The sequence below is a fragment of the Manis javanica genome, chromosome 3, assembly GCF_040802235.1.
Source record: "Manis javanica isolate MJ-LG chromosome 3, MJ_LKY, whole genome shotgun sequence".
Classification (NCBI taxonomy): Eukaryota; Metazoa; Chordata; class Mammalia; order Pholidota; family Manidae; genus Manis; species Manis javanica.
In genome coordinates, this window is record NC_133158.1 from 9,693,071 (window position 1) to 9,715,757 (window position 22,687).

General features: G+C 39.0%; 1 protein-coding gene across 16 annotated transcripts in view; it reads right to left on the reverse strand.

The window, feature by feature from the left end:
- FHIT (fragile histidine triad diadenosine triphosphatase) overlaps positions 1 to 22,687 on the reverse strand; it is a 1,286,968-nt gene that overhangs the window by 1,250,208 nt on the left and 14,073 nt on the right. For 2 of the 16 annotated variants that reach the window (XM_073230808.1, XM_073230795.1), the window contains exon 2: positions 12,607 to 12,718. The exons of 12 other annotated variants lie outside the window; for them this stretch is intronic. The gene's annotated coding sequence lies outside the window, so the exon portion shown is untranslated. Of the gene's footprint in view, positions 1 to 12,606; positions 12,719 to 20,816; positions 20,890 to 22,687 lie in introns of those variants that run through there. 2 more of the 16 variants (XM_073230796.1, XM_073230810.1) reach the window with 2 other exon arrangements.

The window sequence follows — 22,687 nt, forward strand, 5'->3', positions numbered from 1 at the left end:
CATGCTATTGTCTTAAATCATTTATTTCTCCTCTGTGTATGTTTTACAACCTTAAATAGTGTTTAAACTCTTTAAAACCTACAACCTTTATTGACCAAACCAACCTCAGCATGCGCATGCACTGTGAGCCCCAGATTCTCTACCAGCGTCAAACACTCGGTAAATACTTGTTGAATAAGCAAGTAAAAGTGCATCCTACAATCTCTGGGAATATCTCTGGTACCTGAACATCTCCCTTATAAGTGTGCTAGGTATTTGAAGAAGGAGAGTATCAGGATCAGAAAACTCTTGTTATAGTGCCCACAGTACTTACCTCTGGACAAAGTCAAACTCATTCTTTGATTCCCATGTTTGCCTTGACCTGAAAATCCAAGACCGAAACTTCTGCAGGCCATGAAGACATTTTCACCTGAAGCTGCAATGCATTATATCACTTCCCACTCCCCTCATGCCTAACCCATCCCCACTTTGTTCTAGAGCAGACCCTCTGTAACCTTCATACAACCTCCTGTGAGACAGACTAGATTTAAATGAATCAAAATAGGCTAGGGCTTCAGCTACTCCTAAAACACATCGACATGGAAGCAGAGCAGTACAGGGCAACAACACAAGCACACTGGTTTATTTTGGTGGTTTTTCAGAAAACAGCTGCCCAGAAAATCTTTACCAACCCCAAACTCCTTATGCTCCATCACCCAGCCTCCCAGCTCCCTTAAAAACCAGACCAAATTTAAACAAACATCTCTCTCAAATACAGAAACCTTTGATTATGATACATCTTCTCCCAGTTGAAACCTATCTCTGGAAACCATCCAACCACACCTTACTTAGGGCAACACTGTCTAAATCTGAGGGTTTGCCTGTATTGTTGCACTCAGCCACCTTCATCTGACTTGACTGCCCTGTTAAGGGATTGGTTATTGACCTTTAAGTCTTTACCAATTATCTACATACCTAGGAAAGAATTCCATACACTCAGAAATGAAGACAAGACATAAGAATGAAGACACTGAATAAATTCAGCCCTCATTTTCGTTCATATGCTATGTTCAGTGAGCTGTTACTGCAGACAAATTATTGCAACATTCTTTCAAATGACAGCAATTTTCAACTAAGAGAAGATTCTTAAACCTTTTCTATGTATTTGTGAAAACCAGGGAGCTGGAAAACACAGCCCTGGTTAAACTACCTGATGATAAATGAATATTTTAAACACACGGACTTATGTAAGAATCTGAATACAGATTTAAACCCTCACAAGGAACAACAGCAAAGACCCCAGAGACATTGTCAGTTCTCGGATATATCTCTAGTAGTTTTATTTCACTTTATATATATGTTTTTCTTATAGAGTATTTTCAGAATCTGTGAAATTCTGACACATTTAGAGTTCAGAGGGATTAATTAATTTCTAATTTTGTTATTCACCTGGAAAACTGATCAATATTGTCAAAATGTAAATGAAACTCTTTCTGCAAGACCATGTATTTGACGAAGATACAGACCACATCTGTCTTGTTCCTTATACAGTCCGCATCCTCTACGACAGTGTCTGGCACATAACAGACACTCAATAAAATTTGCTTAATAAAAGAATATTCTGATTTTGCATTACTATTGAAACTGAAAGTTGATTAAGAGTTCTTAAGCTAGAGTTAGTTTTGTTTATTTTTGTTCTTATTTTTTCCATTTTCTCTGAGCTTTCATTAGATGAAAAGATTTCTCTATGGAAGACTACTTCTGTGGCCTGAGATACACACACACACATACACACAAAACACAGTGCATCATTGCCGCACCTGTTCAGTGCTGTCATATTTGCCAGGCATTGGAGAAGTAAATTTGCCAAGTAGCATGAGCTCCAGATAGTCATTAAGTGACGTCTGAGGAGAATACCAATCAGCCAATAATTAGTATCTTAAAATTCAGTTAGAGGCAAATCAAATTCCATGACATCTCAGGGAGCACGACCCTGGCCTGGTTGGTGCCCTGATTATAGGGAGTCAGCGACTCTGTCTGACCAGCCAGGCAGTACTGGGAAGTTCCACGGCTAGTCTAATCCCAGGGGTAGACACTCTTAACAATGTGACATTTGCACAGGGATGCCCTAACGTGGCCCCAGCATGTTTTCTCAGAATGGGATGACATTTCAAGTCAAACAGCTCTGCTGCCAATAGCACAACCTACCCCTGCAAACTCTAATATAACCTGATTTTGAGAAAAAGAGGGTCATCTCAGAGAGAACCTGAGGTTGTTTAGACGCAATGTTAAAATAATCGTTAAGGGAGGTCAAGCCAGACACTCAGTGTTTACTTCATTTGTTATTATTCTATCATCACAAAGACCTCAGATAGTTTTTAGCCTAAGAAATAGGTCTCATTTGACCAAAATCCTGTTCCTGGACCATCCAAACTGGATGCTTTTCAATGAATGCTGAAACCAGTTACAAAACTGTGCTACCAAGAGGTGTAGAGTGTGACTGTCAGTGCAGTGTGTCCTCACCCAACCCCCTCATGCATGTCCAGCCAAGGCTCTGCAGCCCCTGCAGTCTGCTGCCTCCAGCCTAAGGTCACCTTTGTGATACAGCTGATTCATTCTGAAGGAAGAAATCGGTTGGAATACACCAATTCCCTATTTGGTTTCTGGCTTTGCTCATGTGATGTGGGGAACGCACTGCTGAAAGGGGTCCAGGATGGAGGCCCCAATCTCCAACTAGACTAACCAGACTTCTCCAGCCTTCCGAGTAAGTGCTCTGCCTCCACAATGTGGCCCATATGTGCCTGGCAAGAATACACTCCCATCTGGAGCCAAGGGCGACTGTTCTGCCAGGCCCCCACTCCACTGCTGGGGCAGGCAGCAGCCTGTGCTCCTCCTGGCCCCTGCCCAATGCTCGGATGGCCCAGTTATGCCACTGTGGAGAGGGAGTCTGGTTGCACCCTCCTCTGAACTCTCCATCTGGAAAATTCTCTGGCCTCATTCCCTCTCATTTTTAATCTGCAGACATTGCTGGACAGGGAAACTCAGGCACACCAAAGTTCATCTTCCCTTCCCTGCTTCTCAACTGGCGTAATTACAGGGGCAGAACAGGGCTGGCATGGACCAGGATGCCAGGAATTAAATGAGGGTGCCTGACCACTGGACCACATTAGTCCTGCTTTCCAAAGTCTTAATTAGTCCTCCTCTACCTGGCACACCCACTTGCCTTTGGAACCCAGGGAGGTGGACAGGTAAGATGCCATGTGCACAGCAAGTATTCAACAAAATACTGGTTGAGAATGGCAGTCACAAATGCCTACTGGCTCATGACTGTGCAACAGTTAGTTTTAAGGTCTGGGCCCCATAGCAAGATTTCTGCTCTTCTTTTCAAAGCAAATAGATCTAGCAGTGTTATTCTGATTAATACTCAGCCACCAGCTCAATCTGGAAGCATAATGATCTTAACAAACAGTGACAGACTTACTGACAGGCCATTGAGCCTAGGGACCAAAGCAAAGGACAAAAGTAAAAGGAAGGAAGGGTTGATGGCAAATGGATGAGAGGAAAAGAAACACTGAAATAAAAATGAGGAGGATTACAGAACTGGTAACCTCAGTTCTACGACTCTGATATGAGCTGTGAGCATAACAATAGACCCCGTTGTTTGGGAAATCACCGAAAGGAGACAGAGCAGCTACTTGGGAATTTTGATGCTGAGACAGACTTGGGGCTAGCAGGGGAATAGACTGGACAGCAACATTTGAGAAGTTTTAAAAGACAGTGAGTCGTAATTCTGTTTTGCACCCCTTAAATTACAATGACACACCAAAATTTGCTATTTTTCTAAGAGGACATTGACAGATACAATGGAAACTCTGACTACATTTTTCCCCTCTGCATTCATTATGTCTGGCCCTTATCCACAGGCCTATTGCAGAGTAAATTGGATTTTGGATCACTGGTACTGAGGCACTGCAATTAATTAACAATAAAAACATAATATTTATATCCAGGCCTAACAACATCTGACATTTAAACTATTCTGCCAGTCGGGCAAATTCCATTCGACAAATTTTCATTTTAATGAACATGACAGGCCACAGTTTACATGATAGGCCAAGGAGCAGACCAAGTTGATCTCTTGGCATGTGCTTTCAAGGCCTGGCCGTGCTGCAGGAGAAACAAGCTGGGAGAACTATCAGAAAAACGAGAAAACCTAATCCCTAGTTTCACCTAGACAGACTAAGGACACATGGCCCCCAACAAAGATCCTAGTATGAAACTGTCCTGTTTCCTGTACAAGCTCAAAGTCAAATACCTGCTGTTCCTTATGATGATCCACTGGATAATTTTTCTATCTTTGTGCTGCTGACATATTCTTCGGGGTACTAAAATCCCTTAGTCCTTCCTAATTAAAAAGTGATAAACGTTTTACAAGGCATCCAATAATATGTAAAGTACACAAGAGTTGGAACTGATGCAGCTTTTCCAGTTGGCACAAGACTGGCCTTCCATGTTTTGCCAGATGGTGTATCTCTTAAGGCCCCAATCTCTGATTCAAGTAAGGGACATTGTCAATATGACACTACCGCACAGACTACCCTTAAATGCTATCTTATTGTGCATTATTCTAACACCAAGGGCCTAACATTTTTTTCTTGCTGAAATTTTCACAGCTAAAAAAGTCTTCATTTCTCATGACTCATTATTCAAACCAACAGAAGATGGTACAAATGAGGAGAAAAACCTCATCACCATAAGAACCATGAAGATTTGCTGGAAACAAGTATCCCAGACTGAATTCCTGTCACTCCTCTATGGGTTACTGGCCAAAAGTGAAATAATGGGGATTTCTTCAAACCTATCTCCACTACCCCAAAAATGTGGAGGTAAAAGACAGAGATAAAGATTAAAAATGCAAAGAAAGCAAAACAGAAGGAAGCTTAATAGATGTAAGAAACAGTGAAAAACTAACAACAAATTGTCAGTAGGAGCCTTTCTTATTGAAAAGGCCAAAAATTTCTAGTTCCCATATCTACAGCACTCTTTATCCTAGCTTTTACATCAATTCAAAAGAATGAAATAAAATACCACTTTAAAAGTAAGACTGTTTGGAATATGGATTTGGTTCATGGGTTCTAATCTCAGCAATTGAAATAGCCACTTCACGGTGATTTGTCTTCAACTGTGGCTTTGAATAGGTCCCAAATGATAACTATGCTCCATGTTACTTCTAGATATGGCCATGAAACTAGAACTAATATAAGTCCTAAAAGGATAATAGCATTTCCACATTATAACCTATTTTTGAATCGGTAAAGTTTCAGTGAAGTCAACAATGTGTCTAGGGTGTGGACACACACACACAAGTTACAGTAACAATCACAAGTTCCAGGGCCCTATTAAGGAAAACGAAGATAAGTACTATTATGAACTCTATTACACACTGAAGAAAGGGCAACTAAAGATAACCAACCTCCTTAAGAGGTGAAGTCCAAGGTCACAGGCAGGTAAGTGACAGGGCTGAGGTGTAAATCCAAGCCTATCTCCCTCCAGAGCCTGTGCTCTATACAACACAGTGGCATATGATGACATTCACAAGGGAGAAGGCATGAAAGAATTGATTCCTTTTGGCAATAGTCAAAATATCTTTGAAATATCAGGTATAAAACACTTTCAGCCCACCAGATGCTTATTTAATTTTGAAAAATCAATTTTTATGGAGCTGCTATAAGAAGTAGTTTCATGTTTGCTAATGCCTCATTTATCCTTGAAAAAACAAAAGCCTTACAGAGAAAAGATTCATTTCTTAAAGTTGAAAAGAAAAACAAGACCCTAACTGGATTGAATTGAAAATGTTTGACAGAACACGTATGAACAGAATCTGTAACTTTAACATGCCTTTGTGGGAGGCATGTGCTAAAATGGTCATATCAAATTCAAGACACAAAAGATTTAACATGCTTATTGTTGTAAACAAAGGCATTTGGTTAAATGAAAGCTCCATCAAAGCTTAATAACCAAATTCACGTGAACATAAAGTAAAGGGTTATATACTTTCTGCGATTTCAGTAATAGCTAATCTAATAATGGTAAATGGAGGGTTATTGTTGATTCCTTTGCCTCTGTTTCATAAATTAGATAAAGCAACCTGGCAGTTACAGTACTTCAGAGTTTTATTTGACTAAGTGATTTTAAAGCTATCTCAAAATATAACAAAGTCATGACTTGTGTGACTGCTGAACTGTACCTTGCTTTCCGTTGCCACATTAGTACTTTTGGCCAGTATTAAGTAAAAAACTTCCTGTGAACTAAAGCTATTCTATACAGCTCAATTTATATCTACAGAACCAACCATTTACGAAGGAATAGTGTCACTGATACAGTATTATCTGATATTCCATTTCACCAGGGCCAAACTTGTAAAATATAAATCGTAAGAGAAGTCCAGTGTTTATTTACTTCTTTGGATCCAAAACTCAGGAACAGTAGAATTTCTCTGCTTAATGATTTCTCATAGCCCATTTCCAATGCTGTACTACAGTTTACCGATTTGGAATACTATCCCTAGCTGAAGAACACACAGAGCTCGTGCCCTGCAACCTGTGGGATGCATCTCCAAAGGCAAAGGTATCTCATCAGACAGCTGAGGAGCGGTGACATGAACCAAGGCATTTTCCTTACTGAAAGAATGTTCTAATCAAATCTCAAGTCTTTTGATAACCCCATACACTTCCCTAGCCTTTGCACTTTGAGTTGAGGCTTGACATCTGCAGTTCTGAGAGCTGATGAGTTGCCCTTCACAGAAGCAGTCTATTTTCCTGTATTTTCCCCTTGTGCCCTGATATGGTTACTTTCAATTACCCTGATAGCCCAGGAAGAAAAATATCCTTCTCTCCATATTTCATTCACATAATAAGAATCTGCAAGCTGTTCTGTATGACAGATGAGGACTGTGAGCTGAAGCAACTTGTTCCGCCTGTCAGCCTCCAAGAACCCACAGCAATGAGATACAATCGTGATGACATTACTAGAGAGGAAGTGGGTCAAATACATGGCCACTTTAAAACAGAATGTCAACTGTTCTTTCTGCTTCAGTAATTTGATGCAGTGGTACCCACCAAAATAAAACCAGAAAGAAAAGAAGAGAGGTACTTACTACTATTAGGATACACACACACACACACACACACACACACACACACAAATGCAAATACAGTTAAAATGACTATTCCTATAAGTCCTTAAATGACTCAGCCTCTGACCAATAGTCAACAAAAGTTTAGTATCTACTAAGTTAGACACCAAACTAGGAAGAGTATTGAAATGAGACACAGCCCCTGCCTTTACAGTCTAAGGTAATGGACACACATCAACCAAGCAATTGAAATTGATATAGTGAAGACTGCAAATGAAGTACAAGGTATGAAGAGGGCTTATAAGATAAGAACTAACCATATCTTATGGGTCTTATGGAATAAGTTTCCGTGTGGAAGAGACATTGAAGCTAAGACCTCAAGTACAATTAGTAGTCAGGTTAAGAGGAGAAGAGAAAGAGTTCGGAGCAGGCCTTTCTCTTCAAATGTTTCCTTTCAAAGAAAGCAAGGCCTCAAGATACAGGAAAGTATAATGGAGTAAATGAAGCAATGAAAACACCACTGGGAGCAATTACCTTTTCCTTGTTTTAATCCCTCCCTTTAAAAAAATTTAATTAAAAAAAAACATTTTAAAAAGCATTGCTTTGCCTCAGTCCTATCATTGCCACATAAGAGCAAAAGTTATCATAACCACATCTTGCTGATCTTAATATTAAGGTAGATTTGACATTTTAAAAAATCTTATTTATCTTGACTGTACTGGTTAAAACCCATGGGTTATTTTTAAAAACATGTTTTGACAGCAGTGAAAGTTGCAGCATATACAACACCAAGAGCATAAATTTGTTCAGGGGACAAGTACATGAAAATTAACAGGAACAGCTGGTAAATGTGATTTACACACACACACAAAGACTCTATTAACTACAATGCCACAACACATGGAAATTAAGAAGAAAATGGTTCTCTTCTCTTACTCTTTGGTCATGAAAATCCTGATCTGTTCTTGCAGAAAATTGTTTTGGATCATCATTCATCTCGCTACAGCTTACAACTTTTTTCCATGGATTCAACAAATTGGAATGGAGAGGGGGAAATGGATTTATTCATGAGTATGCTTGCTCATTCTACTAAACCCCCAAGTGTGATGTTTGGACTATTTCTTTCCAAACTCAAAATCCATCCATAGAATCCAAAATCAATAAAAATTGCATTAGCATAACTGAGGGCTGAATTTGGCCTTGGAAATTCAATGACTGAATACGGCTACTAGTATGAGATGAGTTTTTTTAAATGTCTTTCACTACTAATTACTGGCAATGACTTTAGTTAGCAGTTGCTCTAAAATGAACACAACCTAGGGCTACTCTAAAGAAATACAGTATACGAACCATGAGAATTAATAGCCACATTCCATCCTGTTACTTAGGTCTTCTCTAGAGTTCAGTTTGGAAGAGATATTTTAAGATTGGTCAAATCAGAAAGTACCTACAAAAGGGCAACCAGAATGATGGGGGGGTTGGGGTGAGGGAATATGAACTTCACATAAGGAGCAAGTAAAGTACCAAGGGAGACACAACCTGCAGAAAAGTAATGAGAGACACAAAAAACTGGCTTCTTATATCCAGTGGACAATTCATTGATAAAGCCATTCCATTATATGAAGCACTTCCTTTGTGCAAGGCACTGAGCAGTCAATGAAGATACACTACTCAGCAAGAAAGCTCATCTTTCACTATAATAAATTATATATTCTAATTATAAAATTATAATTGTATATATCATTAATACAAAAATCACACTGTATTATCCTTTAAGAAAAAATGGACTTTCTCCGTAGCACTTCATGGGATATGGCATAAGAGAGCAGAGTGGAGATTCTGGAATCAGAGCACTAAAGTCAAAGCCTGCAATAGGTCATTTTGTGACCTCCCAAAAATTATATGTCTGAATCAAATCCCAGGAGCCTGCAAATGTGACCTTATTCAGAAAAAGGGTCTTTCCAGGTAGAAATTACAAATCTTGAGATGAGGCAGATCATCCTGGATTATTGGGGTGGGCCCTAACCACAGTAACTACTGTCCTCGTAAGAGAAAGGCAGACGGAGATTTGAGACAATAAAAAGAGGAAAAGATATAGAGAAGGCCAAGTGAAGGAAGCAGTTATGCAGCCACAAGACAAAGAATGCCTGGAGTCACCAGAAGCTAGAAGAGACAAGGAAAGGGTCTTCCTTAGAGCCTTTGGCAGAAACGTACATGTTCTGGCACTCTGTGACATTAAATTCCTTAAGAAGTACACAGGACATCATTTTCTATATCAGCCACCATCCCTTGGATAAGAATGGAAGGGTTGCTCTTCACCCAAACAGAATATGAAAATATTTCACAAAGCTAGGGGAAAACAAGCCAGTAGGCCTTCAAAGAAGATAAACCTACCTTTGGAATCTTCTCCCTTCTTGGATTCAAAGTATTTCAAACACTGCCAACTACACCCTGGGATGTAAAGTAAAACTGTCCAGCAGCCCAGCACTAGCTCTAGGAAATTAAGACATAGCTGCCTACTCCCATTAGTGGTATAGCCACAGAGCCAGAATGTCATGGTTCACTTGGGCCTTGTTTAAATAAAAAGACACAGGTTTCAATCAGGCTAGACAGGAGAATAGAGAAATAAAACTATGGAATATTAACATAATAGAACATTATACAGCAGTCAAACCAAATCAAGTAAAACATAGAACAGTGTATATTGTGTGTTACTTTTTTGGTAAGAAAGGAAGGAAAATAATTTAGGCACATTTTGGCTGTGTGCATTAAAAATACTGAAGAGATATAAAAGAAACTAATAAAAATGACTACCTTAAGGGAAATGGGGGCAGAGATGAGAAAATGGGGACAGGACCTGGAGTAAAATTTCCCTCTATGCTTTTCTGTATTACTTTGATTTCTGAACCTGATGAGTGTGTTACCTACTCAAATATATACACATATATTCACTCTACTGAAAATTTTTTTAAAAAGTAAAACAAGGTATAATAAATCACACTGCTGGTCGTAGTATAAAATGGTACATCTGAAGAGGGCAATGTGATGATTTACAACAAGGACCTTAAAACTGGCATTTCCTTGGACCCAGCACTTCTACTTCTGAAAGGAATTTATCTAAGGAAATAATGAGAATGAGAGTTTTATACATGTACACACACACACACCACAGTTGTTCACTGTAGAATTATCTGTCATAGTTAAGATTTTGAAATAAACCTAAATGTAAAATAATAGAGAACCAGTAAAAAAAAATACAGAGCACTCAAATAATTGAGTAATATGCAGCTGTTTAAATTATACTACAGAACATATACCTGGAGATACAGAAAAACATTCATAGTGTATTTTTTAAATCATTCATTAACTGCAAAAATTTTAATGCATCTACCAGTGGTAGGCACTGCAATAGATACTGATTAGAAAGGCCAGTTACAGAGCAGTACATAAATGGATAATCCCACTTTTTTGTACATTTATAATGAAAAAAGAAGGATAAACACCAAAATGTATGCAGTGATTATTTCTTGGTGGTAAGATTATGGGTGAAATATACTTTCTAAAATAATCATATGTTACTTCTGCAATAAGAGAAAAAAGCATCACTTTTTAAAATCAGACTAACTCCCAAGACCAAAAATGTGTCTCATTCATCTCTGTCCACTCACCCCTTCCTGACTCCCTGAACACAAGTATGCCGACTTCAGTCATGGCTATCCTGTGACCATTAAGAAAAGGCCAAGAACACTGTTGCTACACTCTCCTTGACATCTCTAATCTGCTACACTGAAGACAGAGCTACACATTTCTAGATTTCTTGTTATGTGGGAGAAATAACCTACCTTAAATCAAATTTTCTGTTACTTGCAGCTGAAAGCATTCTGAGCTGACAGGGTAACACACTAAATAATACAAGACATGTTAAGGCTGGTACTAGCAACCCAACAGGTTTATTTTGACCAAGTAGAACCTTTAGACAAATGTTGTCAATTGCTCTATCAGCTTCCAGCTCCATAGTCTATTCTATTAAGTTCCTAGGAAACAGAGCCTAGAAGAAGCTGTTAGTAGGGATTCTAGGTACACAGGGACCACTACCTACAGTGAAGAAATACAAGGTAGCTATTACTACAAGCTCACAATATGGCCCAGCATTTCCATTTCTGAGAATGCACGCTAAGAAAAAAAATCATAGATGTGATTATGTGTAGATAAAAATATTGTTTATTAATATATATCAGAAATAGGGGTGGGAGATACAAACAATTGAGATAGATCAAAAAATAATTCCATATTCTATCAGCAGAGAACTTTGAAGTCATTAAGGACATAAGAAAATGCACACAAGAGACACTGATGAGTGAAAAATAGGTAATAAAACTATATGTGAAATGTGATCCCATTTTAGAAAACTAACAGAACAAACAAATCTACATATGGAATTAAAAAAAGACGGAAAGGGCATTCATTGAAATATTGATAGTGCTATTATGAGGGAGTGAACTGGCAGTGTTATTTTATTTTTTGAGCATTTGTCTTTTTTTCAATCTTCTCAAATGAATTTCTTTTCTTATGAAGTTAGTAAGAAAAGTTTCTTTTTTTTTAAATAGCACTATCTCTTAGAATAATCTAAGCCCTCTGACCAAGAGGTTAGTTCACTGACACCAAATTTGTCTAATATCTACCCACAAATCCAATAGAGTTAACAAGCAAAAATTTATTTTTGTGTTTAAAAACAGACTGATGCTAACAGCTGCAAGATAAGCTACAGAAAAAGATAAAGGAATTTTGTTTCCAAGTGAATTTGTATTTATAAATGCAAATGTTTTAATTCCATAAATATAGTTTTGATGCTGCTGATTTGAGAAACATATTGATGCTTCCTTAAATAAGTCTATTCTATACTGAAATTCATCCCCTTACATGAAATGGAATGATCTTTAAAGAATCAAAGTAAATGTTGATTTGCTATGTCACTGATAAAAAGCAAGTCCATTGACATCCTTGTCTTGATCCATTAGACTTCATTCTACAGAAATAGTAGCTATCAAGCAAGTTTGACCTTTCCACTACCCGAGCACATCGGCTACTAGAGCTCAAGCTCCCAAGTCAGAAGACCTTGGGCCTTATCCCAGACCCATCACTTGACAGCTCGGTGTCCTTAAGCACTTAATCTCTTTGAATTTCAGTTTTCTCATCTATCAATAGGAATAGTAAGAGAGTATCTACCTCATAGAGTTGCTGTGAGGATGAAATGAGAGAATCCACACAAAGGTCTTAGATAGTGGTTGGCCCATAGTAACAAGATAAAAAATAAGGTCACTTCTAACTTGATTTCAGCTCATATGTGGAGCTAGATCATGGACCTGAAACATTAGATTCCTTATTTTTTTACTTTTAACAAAATTTTTTTTTTTTACTTATATAAGGTAAAATATACAATAGTTAAAATCGAATAGCGATACATGGCTTTTAGGGAAAAAAAAATCTCTTGCCTCATTTCTTCCTATTTCCCACTTGTCATCCCCAGAGGTATCTGCTTCAACAATTTTAGTTGTCTTCTATTCTTCTCATTTCCCACTGTAGATATATCACACTTCTCTCCAGCTTTATTGAAAATAATTGACATATATCACTGTATAAGTTTAAGGCATACAACAGTAAGGGTTGATTTACATATATCGTGAATTAATTAACACAATGCCATCATCTTATAAAGACACAATAAAAAGAAAAGGGAAAAAAATTTATACTTGTGATGAGAACCCTGAGGATCCATTCTCTCAACTTTCCTATATATCATACAACAGTGTCAAGTGTAATCATCATGTTGCATATTACATTCCTAGCACTTCTTTATCTTATAATTGGAAGCTTGTACCTCTTGATTGCCTTCACCAGTTCACCCTTCCCCTACCCTTTACCTCAGATAACCACAAATCTGACCTTTTTCTTTGCATCTGGTGTGGGTCCTTAGAGGTTTTTTTGTTTGTTGGTTGGTTGCTTTTTGGATTCCACATATAATTGAGATCATAGAGTGTTAGTCTTTGTCTGAACTATTTCACTTAGCATAATGCCTTGAATAAAGCCCATCCATGTTTTCATAAATGGTAGGATTTCCTCATTTTTTGTGGCTGAATAATATTCCTGCATGTGTGCGTGTGTGCACATGTATGTGCATGTGTGTATCTCATCCATCAATGAAACTTAGGTTGTTTCCATGTCTTGGCTATTGTAAATAATGTTATTATGAACATAGGGTTTAAGACATCATTTTTGTGTTAGTGTTTTTGTTTCCTTTGTATGTATGGAACATTACATTCTAAAGAGGCTCCAGCATTCTGATTTAAGAACCCATGCTGGGTACAGATACTTAACTTTTAAATACAGATTAACATAATTTATTTAATGTTCCCTATGAAAAATGAGATAGTTAGGCAAAATGTTGGGTCTTTCAGACCAAAGAAAATCTGCTTCAGCATGTGTATTAGGGTAAGTAATTATTCTTATTCACCTCGTCCTATCTAGTTCTTTACAAAAAGCACCACTGTATTCAAGATATTGTGACTAATAATAAAAATAATAGTTAAAATCATCACTGACATGCATTTGGTGCTTACTATATACTAGGCAATGTCTTAATGTATTTTTATGTATTATTTCATTAAATCCTTACAATCAATCAATGAAGTAGGTTCTTTCATTATTTCCATTTTTCAGATGAGGAAATTGAAGCACAAAGAGTCAGAGAAGTGCTGAGTCAAGATATAAACATAATATATAACAATAACAATAATAAAACAATAATAACAAAGCACCCTCATTAAATCTTTGTGATGTACCAAACATAACCTGGATGCTTTCCAACATCATCTCTTGTGTTTATGACAACCTTGCACTATTTCCATTTACTGGATGAGATAACTGACACTGAAGTAAATTAGGTAAGCTAAGATATAGGCCTGTCTAGCCCCAAAGCCAGCTATGCCCTTCTGCAGAGGGTTAAGGGGAAGGGCTGAGCAGATTCCTGAAACTCTCTAACTGGTCATAAGATGTTGGAGAGACACAAGACTCCAGAATTGTCAGATTCAAGCCCCGCACTTTAAAGATGTGGAAAGGGAGACACAGAGAAAGGGTAAGACTTACAAAAGGCAGTAAGAGAGCCAGAGCTAAAACCCAGGTCTCCCAACTCCCAGTACTGAGACCCTCTCACATTGAGTTGGCCAGTTCAGGCAGTGTGAGAGCAGGAAGGGAAAGACTGACAGATTCCGAGTGATGGTGCCAGCCTCTCATCTCTCCCTCTACTCCCTCCTAACCCAGGGGACAGCTGTGCACACTTCCTGGCACATTCCAATCTGAGAAGAGCATAAAAGCTTGGGGAAAGAATCCACACTAAAGACAGGAAGTATTCAGTGCCCTTTCATGAGCTACCTAGAGCTTATTTCCAATATGATTCCCTTGGCTCAAGCATGAGAGGGCCTCTTTTAGAGACACAAAGCACAACACAGCCCAAATCTCTGAGAACATGATCTGATTCAGCAAGTCCCCTAAATCTTTTCTAACTAAATTCACATCTTTAAAATATTTAAATTAATTAATTAAACTGTCTCAAAGAGAAATTTTTAAAAATTAGTTTTGGAGGTGTTGGATTAAAATTCGTTCAGCATTATATAATCCTTGAAATATAACACTTGTTTACTCTGATTTCTAAGCTTTCCTTTGATGACAAATATTAATATTTATCACTTTTTCTGATATTGGACTAATGAGAATCTTAAGTGTTTATGAGAAGGCATTTAAATATTACAATACACTGGATGTGTTTATTTTCTGATTTATATTCCTCTGTCTTAACATCAACCAGCATTTTTTTGTGTGCTGAACATTGGGTGGCCGTTCAGCAACATTTTCAGTAAATTCCATATGGCCAGCACTGATGGCCTCTAGATTGATTTGATGCCCAAAGAGAAACTGGCAGTCACAAAATAACACAGTACTAGCTCTGAAAGACCTAGCTCTGGTTTTCAAAGTGAAAACTGGCACACATGTCTAACAACTAGCCAGCAATAGTAAACAGAGCAACATTCCAAGTTTAATGACACCAGTCACAGGTAATATTTACTAAGTGCTGAATACCTGTCAGGCACTGTGCAGGGCATGCTTTACATCAACAATCCCACTTGACCTTCACAACAACTCTAACAGCTAAGTAGCATTATCATTTTCATTTTACAAAAATGTAAGATGCAGAGAGGTTAGTACTTTGCTCGAGATTACCCAGCTTATTAGGAAAGCCACAAGTCAGTCCTCAGAGTCAGAGAGTAGCCTTTTCTCTATACTCCCTTCCTTATGAGCCCCATCTGGACTCCCCAACATCTGAAAATTCCTATTATCTGCACAGCATAAATAACCATTTGCATGGAGCAGCAGCCTTCAGGTGACCTAGACTTTCAGATCTTGATGGCAATGGTGAGAGGTGACTCATTCTGTCTACCATAGGCCATGCATTGCTTAAAGCATGGGGATAGAGCAAGAACTAATACTGAAAAGATCCCTGACCTCGGGGAACAGACTTTCTACAGAGGGAAAATAGACAATATTAATGCAATAAACAAGGTCAATAAGGAGAGGAGATGTAAGGCTGTACAAGTTCAAGAAATGGTAAGAGGAGCTGAGGTATGGGACTTCAACAGATTTCACTTACCTATAGTCCCCGTGCAACCAATACTCAGTGAACCAGAGAAGTAATGGGGGCCTGCTCAGAAGTAGGTGGCACAGTGCAAAGTGCAACGCCAAATTCTAAGTTAGAAATCAGATGCTAGGGAGGTGGCATTAGCAAAATAGCCACTACTCCTGCCTTCATGGAGCTTACTGTCCAGAGGAAAGAGAGGCATTGATTAAAAATTAGAGGTCAAATAAAAGCTGTAAAAAAAGTATAGGAAGTCAAGGAAGCAGAAGACACAGGACCTAACCTACACAGAACTAAGAAATTCTGCCACTGACTCCATCTGTGACCCAAAGCAAGTCATTTCCCCTCTCTAGGACCAGCTTACCAAATCTGCAAATACAGAGGACTAGACTAAATGAATCCAGTAACTTCCTTCAAACTCGTTTTAAAACTCCTTTGAACCTATGATTCCAACATATAAAGGCTATGTTATCTCTTCTTCCACCAATCAACAGATGGCCCCAAACTGCTCTACTTCCTTCCCCAGTCCCTCCATTCTGTTCCTCTGAACCCCTACAGCAAGGGCTCTGTTCTTGATTTTCACTACCATTGCATTAAAACAGAATGGTGACATCCTAGACACCACAAAGAACTGGAACCCTGCTTACTGCAAGTGAGGCCCATGGACGAGCAGCATCAGCATCCCCCAGGAGCTTGTTAGCAACACAGAAGCTTCAGGCCCCACCAGGACCCTTGCACAGAGTTCCAGCCAGTCCCTGACCCACAGCTCAGCTATTTCATCTGCACTAGGAAGCCAAACGCAGCTTATTCCTCTAGGCCAGGGAAACCTGGGTCTGTTGCCTCTTGGAAGTTCACGAGGTTACAGGAAACCATTGCTCAGAAGCAGCTTTCTGCCTTGCACAGAGGGGCCAAGGGAGGGCCTCAGCTGCAGATGTTATCTGTAGCCACTGGCTGCTGAAGCCTCCTAGTCTTTTACCCCATTAGCAAGCAGAGCTTAGCAACTGGGATTTCAAACTGCAGCAGCCACCTGTTGTTTTTGTATCCCCAATATCACTTGCCTTCTTCTGAAGGGGTCAGCACCTCCCATTAATCAGGGCATCTCTGTGTACAGCACTGAGAGATGTGTACAGCACAACTCCACAGGGCACCGTTCGCACATGCATTTGTAGAACCAAAAACTTTCCCTTCTCCCAACCCTACCATCTTTTTGTTGTTACACCTCGTCCACACCATCTGCATTTGTTTCTCCCTCTTGCTTTTCCCTGCTCCCCACTCTCCTCTGGATCACTACCTCTTGCTTCCCCAAGCTCATTCCTGGGAGAGGTTGAACAGGAATTGCCAGTGCTCCAGGATTGAGAGGAACCACCTTAATCCAGCAGGTTCCCGCCTCTTCCCCTGCCTGCCTTCACACATATACACAAACCCTTGCTCCGAGGCACCTCTTAAACTTCTCCTGGCACAATCAAGCAGGTAGAGACTTAAGACAACAGCAAGGTTTTTTTGTTTGTTTCAAACCTGAAGGTATGGGAAGAAGACTTGAAGTCTCACAGAAAATGAAGATTTTGTTCTTACCACATACCACACACTTCAGGGGTTAAATGACTCCAGACCATACTCTCCTCCAGCCTGTGCCCAACTAAAATATGCCTGCATTAAACCTCTTGAGGGAGTACTGCTACTTCCACATCATCTACGATGGGTTTTAGTGCCAATAGCTGTGCGTCTGTGAAACTGAAAAATATACTGAATTTTAATGGAAACCTCACTGTTAATAAAAAGAGGTAAATCAAGGACACTACTCAGAAAGAGTCTTTAAGGTCCAGAATATTGTCAGCGTGTGCCTTTTGTGAACTTCTTACCAGTTTCTCAATTTTCTCTTCTATTTCTACTTGTTTGTCATTAAAAGAAAACTCAGCACACACACACAACATCCCTAAAATATTTTACCAATATTAAACCCTCCAACAAAAAGACTTTTCCCCATTATTTTACTACTGAGTAAACACAATAAACTAAATAGAAAAATAAAACTACATAGTGAAATGGCCTCCTAGTCAGGAGAAAAGCTCAGAAAATGCTGAAAAATGAAATTACGGTACAGGGTAACAAATGCAGGCCAAGAATGCTCATGAGCACTGGATATAAGGTTTTAAATATAAATATTCAGATACAAATAAACAAAAGTATGAACACTTTCTATAAGGAAAAAAAAATCCAAGAAAGGTCCCTATATATTATGGACAGTCCAGCAAATTAAAGATATTTAATCAAATTAGCTTAAATATTTTGCCTGAAATGGAGGCTGGGGTAACTATAAAATAATAGGCTCTCTGGAAGTGGTTCATTTCAAGCTACTGAATTACCATGTAAGAATGTTACTAATAAAAATGAGTTGTATTTCACCAGAACAATAGTTTAAACCTTTTCAATAATGGGGCCATAGCTCATGAAAGTGAGACAGGGACTGTGGGTGTAGTCTGAGTAGGGTAAGGGCCTCTGGAAAAAGCAAGGCAGGATATTTGCAGTCAGAGCAATGTAACTACATGCAAACAAACCCCCTACTAATGTGTTAAACATTCAGCTCTAGAGTCATTCTTCAGTGAGATCAGTTAACATACCCCAGATAAAGAGGAGAAGCACATGTTCTTATTATGCTCATTTATAATCATATGTAAGATTCACTCTAACATGCTAAAAGGCCCAGGCCTATGTGCTGTCTTTCCTCCTTCAGATCTGATGAAGTGGTTTTGCAAACTGGGCAAACTAACTTAGCTGCAGGCCCAGCCATTACACAGTAAAAGGCAAGAAGGATTCCACCTTAAAAATAAGATTGCACTTAACTTACTCTTCAGCAAACAATGCCTCAGCCCACCTTGGGGTCAGGCTGAGCAGGTGGCCTTGTTTCATATGCCCCCAGACCAAGATGCTGGTATCTCAGCGAGAAATCAACAGAGCAGGAGGTTACTTACATCAAGTTAATTCTGAATATCCTAGGGCCACTTAATAAGTCCACATCCCTAAGCTTTTTTTTCAAGTTCTCCAAAAATCCTCATCTGCCTATAAAACCCCTAGTAGACAGAGCACCACCCTGGGCTCTCTTGTCCCCTCCTGGCATGAGTCAGGAGCTCTTTCCTCTCACTTTATTTCTAAATAAAAGCCTCTCCCTGGCTCTCCTACCTTGGGTGTTTGCTAAGTTCACAAACTTCAACTCCACAAACAAGAACCCCGGCATCAAAAGCATGTAACACAGTTTCTTTTAAACATGTTCTTAAGGGGTTAATGCTTGTTTTTTCCAGCTATGAGGAAAGGAACATACTGAATACTAGGAAGAGAAACAGCCTGAAACTCTACATTAAGGAGAATTCTGACTCAGGTAAGCAAAACATACAAGAGATACAAGGTGTGTTGGCAGTGTGGGGGGAGCTGAATGGAAGGGTCCCTGGTAATTAACCTCAGAAATAACCCAGGACACAACCTATAGTTCATTCATCCAATTCCAAAGGAGTTTTGTGATGAGGTTTATATCTCTTTTTACTCCCAAAACCTTCAAAATGCTACTTTCTTGATATTTCATTCCCCACACATGCCTTTCACCTATTAGATGGTAGCTGATTCATTTCATGATGCTCTGTTGTTAGAATCACTGGTTCTCATTCTTAAATGTACTTCAGAATCACCTGGGAAACTGAAAAAAGAAAATACCAATGCCTGCCTCACCTCCAGCACTTTGATTTAATTTTTAGGGATGCAACCAGCCCCAGGCGATTCTAACTTGCAAAGAGGGCTGAGAATCACTGGGTGGAAAGCAATCCAAACAGACTAAAATTATGTAAAAAAAAGAGGCACTATAATTGGGCTAAATAAATTTACATTAGGAAGCAAAGGGCCTCAAATTCCCATCTTAATCAGATATAAGATGGTACTTTAAAGATCACAGATTTTTTTCCATCAAATTTAAAGAGAATCAGTTGTGAGAGAGGAATGTATCTATTTGCCCATAATACTCAAATCTTTACGAAGGTCTAAAAAATTTCACACTTCATAGGTAAGACAGAAACGAAAACAGCAGAATTAAAGGTAACCTATTCCACTTACTATTCAAAATAGATAAACAAGGAAACAAGGAACAGGGTGCATATATAGTTGTGATTTTTATTAATAACAATAAGAATAAAATCAAAGCTACTATTCACTGAGTATCAGTTACTGTGTTAAGCGCTTCCCACATGTTACCTCACTGAAAACAATGTTCTGCAATAGGAATTACTACCCCCATTTCACAGATAATGAGGAAATTGAAGCTTGGTGAGATTAGGACACTTTCCCCAAAGTTACACAGCAAGTCAAATGTTAGAACCAAGATTAGAATCAAGGTCTTTTGCTCTTAAACACTCAAACAGTCTCCTAAGTACTTGCTACTTAAAGTACCATAGACCAGCAGCATCAGTCTGTTAGAAATAATGAATCTCTGCACCATTGCAGATATACCGAATTAGAATCCACATTTTAAGATCAGCAGGAGATTCATATGCACATTATAGGTAAAGAAGCACAGACTTACCTGGTTTTCCCAAATCAACTATTACCTCTCACAAATTCATCATCATACTACATCTCTACGTTAAAAAAGAAAAAGTCATTTGATTTCCCCACTTAAGACTGTTAAATCATTTCCCAAATGCTTTTGGAATAATGTCCAAAACTGTTTTACAAGATAGGTAACTGGACTCTGCAAAGTACAGCCCATACTTGTCTCTGTAGTCTCATCCCCCACCACCCCCATCCATTGATTTTCACACCCCAGAGACCTTCACTCATCAAATCCCAACAACCCCTCTTCCCTCCCTCCCTTCCACCCTTTCTCCTATCCTTCAAGTTCTTTCCAGCCTAAAACATACCACCACCCACCACCATGACCACCTCCACACCAGCCACAGTCACTGCTGTATCTCCAGTGCAGGACAGCGCAGTACCTAGCACAGAGCTAGGAGCAGGATAAATGTGATGAATAAATACATGTTTAAGATGTTGAGGGGCTCAGCTGTTTCCTTCGTCCGTCCGCTCTTTGCTCTTGCTGTGATCCTCACTCCATTGCTCCCTCCCTGTCCCCTGCATTACCCCTTGTCTCTAACTGCCCGCTTTATCAGTAACCTCATGGCTACTGAAGTTGTCAGTTTTGGAAAGCAGCACTGCCATGTCCACACGGCCATTGCCCCAGGATTACTCAGCAGCTGGATGACAACGGCTTCACTTTAACCCCGAGGCTCCTAGGATAGGCCCAGTGCTTTCTAGAAGTGGGCAGAGGTCACACTGCAAGGAGCAGGCTGCTTTTCAACCCAAGATTTAATATACAGATGGAACCATAGATCAGAGATCTCTCAGCAGGCAAGCTAGAGCCAAAAGCCTCACCATCTCTCCACCCACACAAGAAAATGTCTCTGTGCAGACAAGATGGGTTACGAGGAGTTGTGAGTTACCATATTTTAAATGTGACCCAAGCTTACTGTTCTAAGAAAACAAAAGGTAAATCCTTTTATAAAATAGCTACCTGCCTCAAGTTTGAAGTTGGAGTAAATGTAATATATTTTCATATATCGGGTTTACATTAACAACAAAGATCTACTATTTATCTATTAAATACCAGTTACTGAGTGCCTGACAACATACTCAAAGCTTTAAACACACACTCTTTATCATAACTTTGTGAGGTAGAAATGCTTATTACTATTATCCCTGTTTTACATAAAAAAAAATAAAGGCTAACTGACCTGCCTAGGAGGCAGGGCTGGGATTTAAATCATAGGCCTGCAGACTACCACTCTGTATTGCTTCTCTGCTATCTTTAGCTATTTAGATCACTGTCTCATCCGAGAAATCACAGATACGGACATTCCCAAAGAAACAGCCCCTGGAGGATGGTCTCAAAGGCTGATTTTTCTTTGCAATGTAGACATTGAAAAGAAAGTAACCTGCTACATCTTATATCTCAAAGGTACATTTCTACATTAAAAGAGAAAACTGAGATTCAAGAAAAGAATGTGGGAACATGGCTCAGGGATGTTTATAAATGCAATTCCACAAAATTTTTTTTCAGTGTCTACCAATGGTTCAGGCACTGTGCTAGAAGCTGAATGATCAAACTGTCAGTTGAGAGAGTGCTATGGGGGACAGGAAGTGATGGGGAGAAGGTCTCCGCTAATGAATGTTTCAGGAATGTTTAGCCAGTAATTTATAAAACTGTTACTTCATTATCTGAATATGCATAAATCATCTTTCACACACAAGATGAGAGTTACCTGCTTTACATCTGTGAATACATAATTGAAAAGAGCACTGTCATCTAAAGCAAAAATTTTAAACAATTCAAAGAACTCATGTATTCATTTCTGATACCCCATATGAGAGAGTTACACTTTAACGTATGTGAATGAAAACAGTGTCAGATTTTGTTCTCAAGGGTCTGAAAGAACAAAAGAGAAAAGAGTATTGGGAACCGAAATAAGACTAATTCCCAATACAGAAATGGAGCATACTGAAGCTACATGTATGTATAAATAAAAAAGGGGGCACAGAAACGCTTCCTAAAGCATTCCACCAAACATTTACAGGAATAAGGCTAGGCCAAAGGCAGCAAACAAAAGAAGCTTGAAAGATCACATGCAGTACTATGAGGCCTCCTTGCAGAAATAGGATGCTTTTGACACAAGGGCATGAGAGGAAGCCCTTGGGCCAGTTTGTATCTCACTTCCCTTATTTATAAAATGAAAGAGATTAGATTATTTACAAAGTATTTCAAGCCCTATCCCATTAGATACTTTTCATCCATATGGCCCTGCACCTAAAGATAGACAAGCATAGAAAGAGTGTCAAAAAACATTTACTGAATT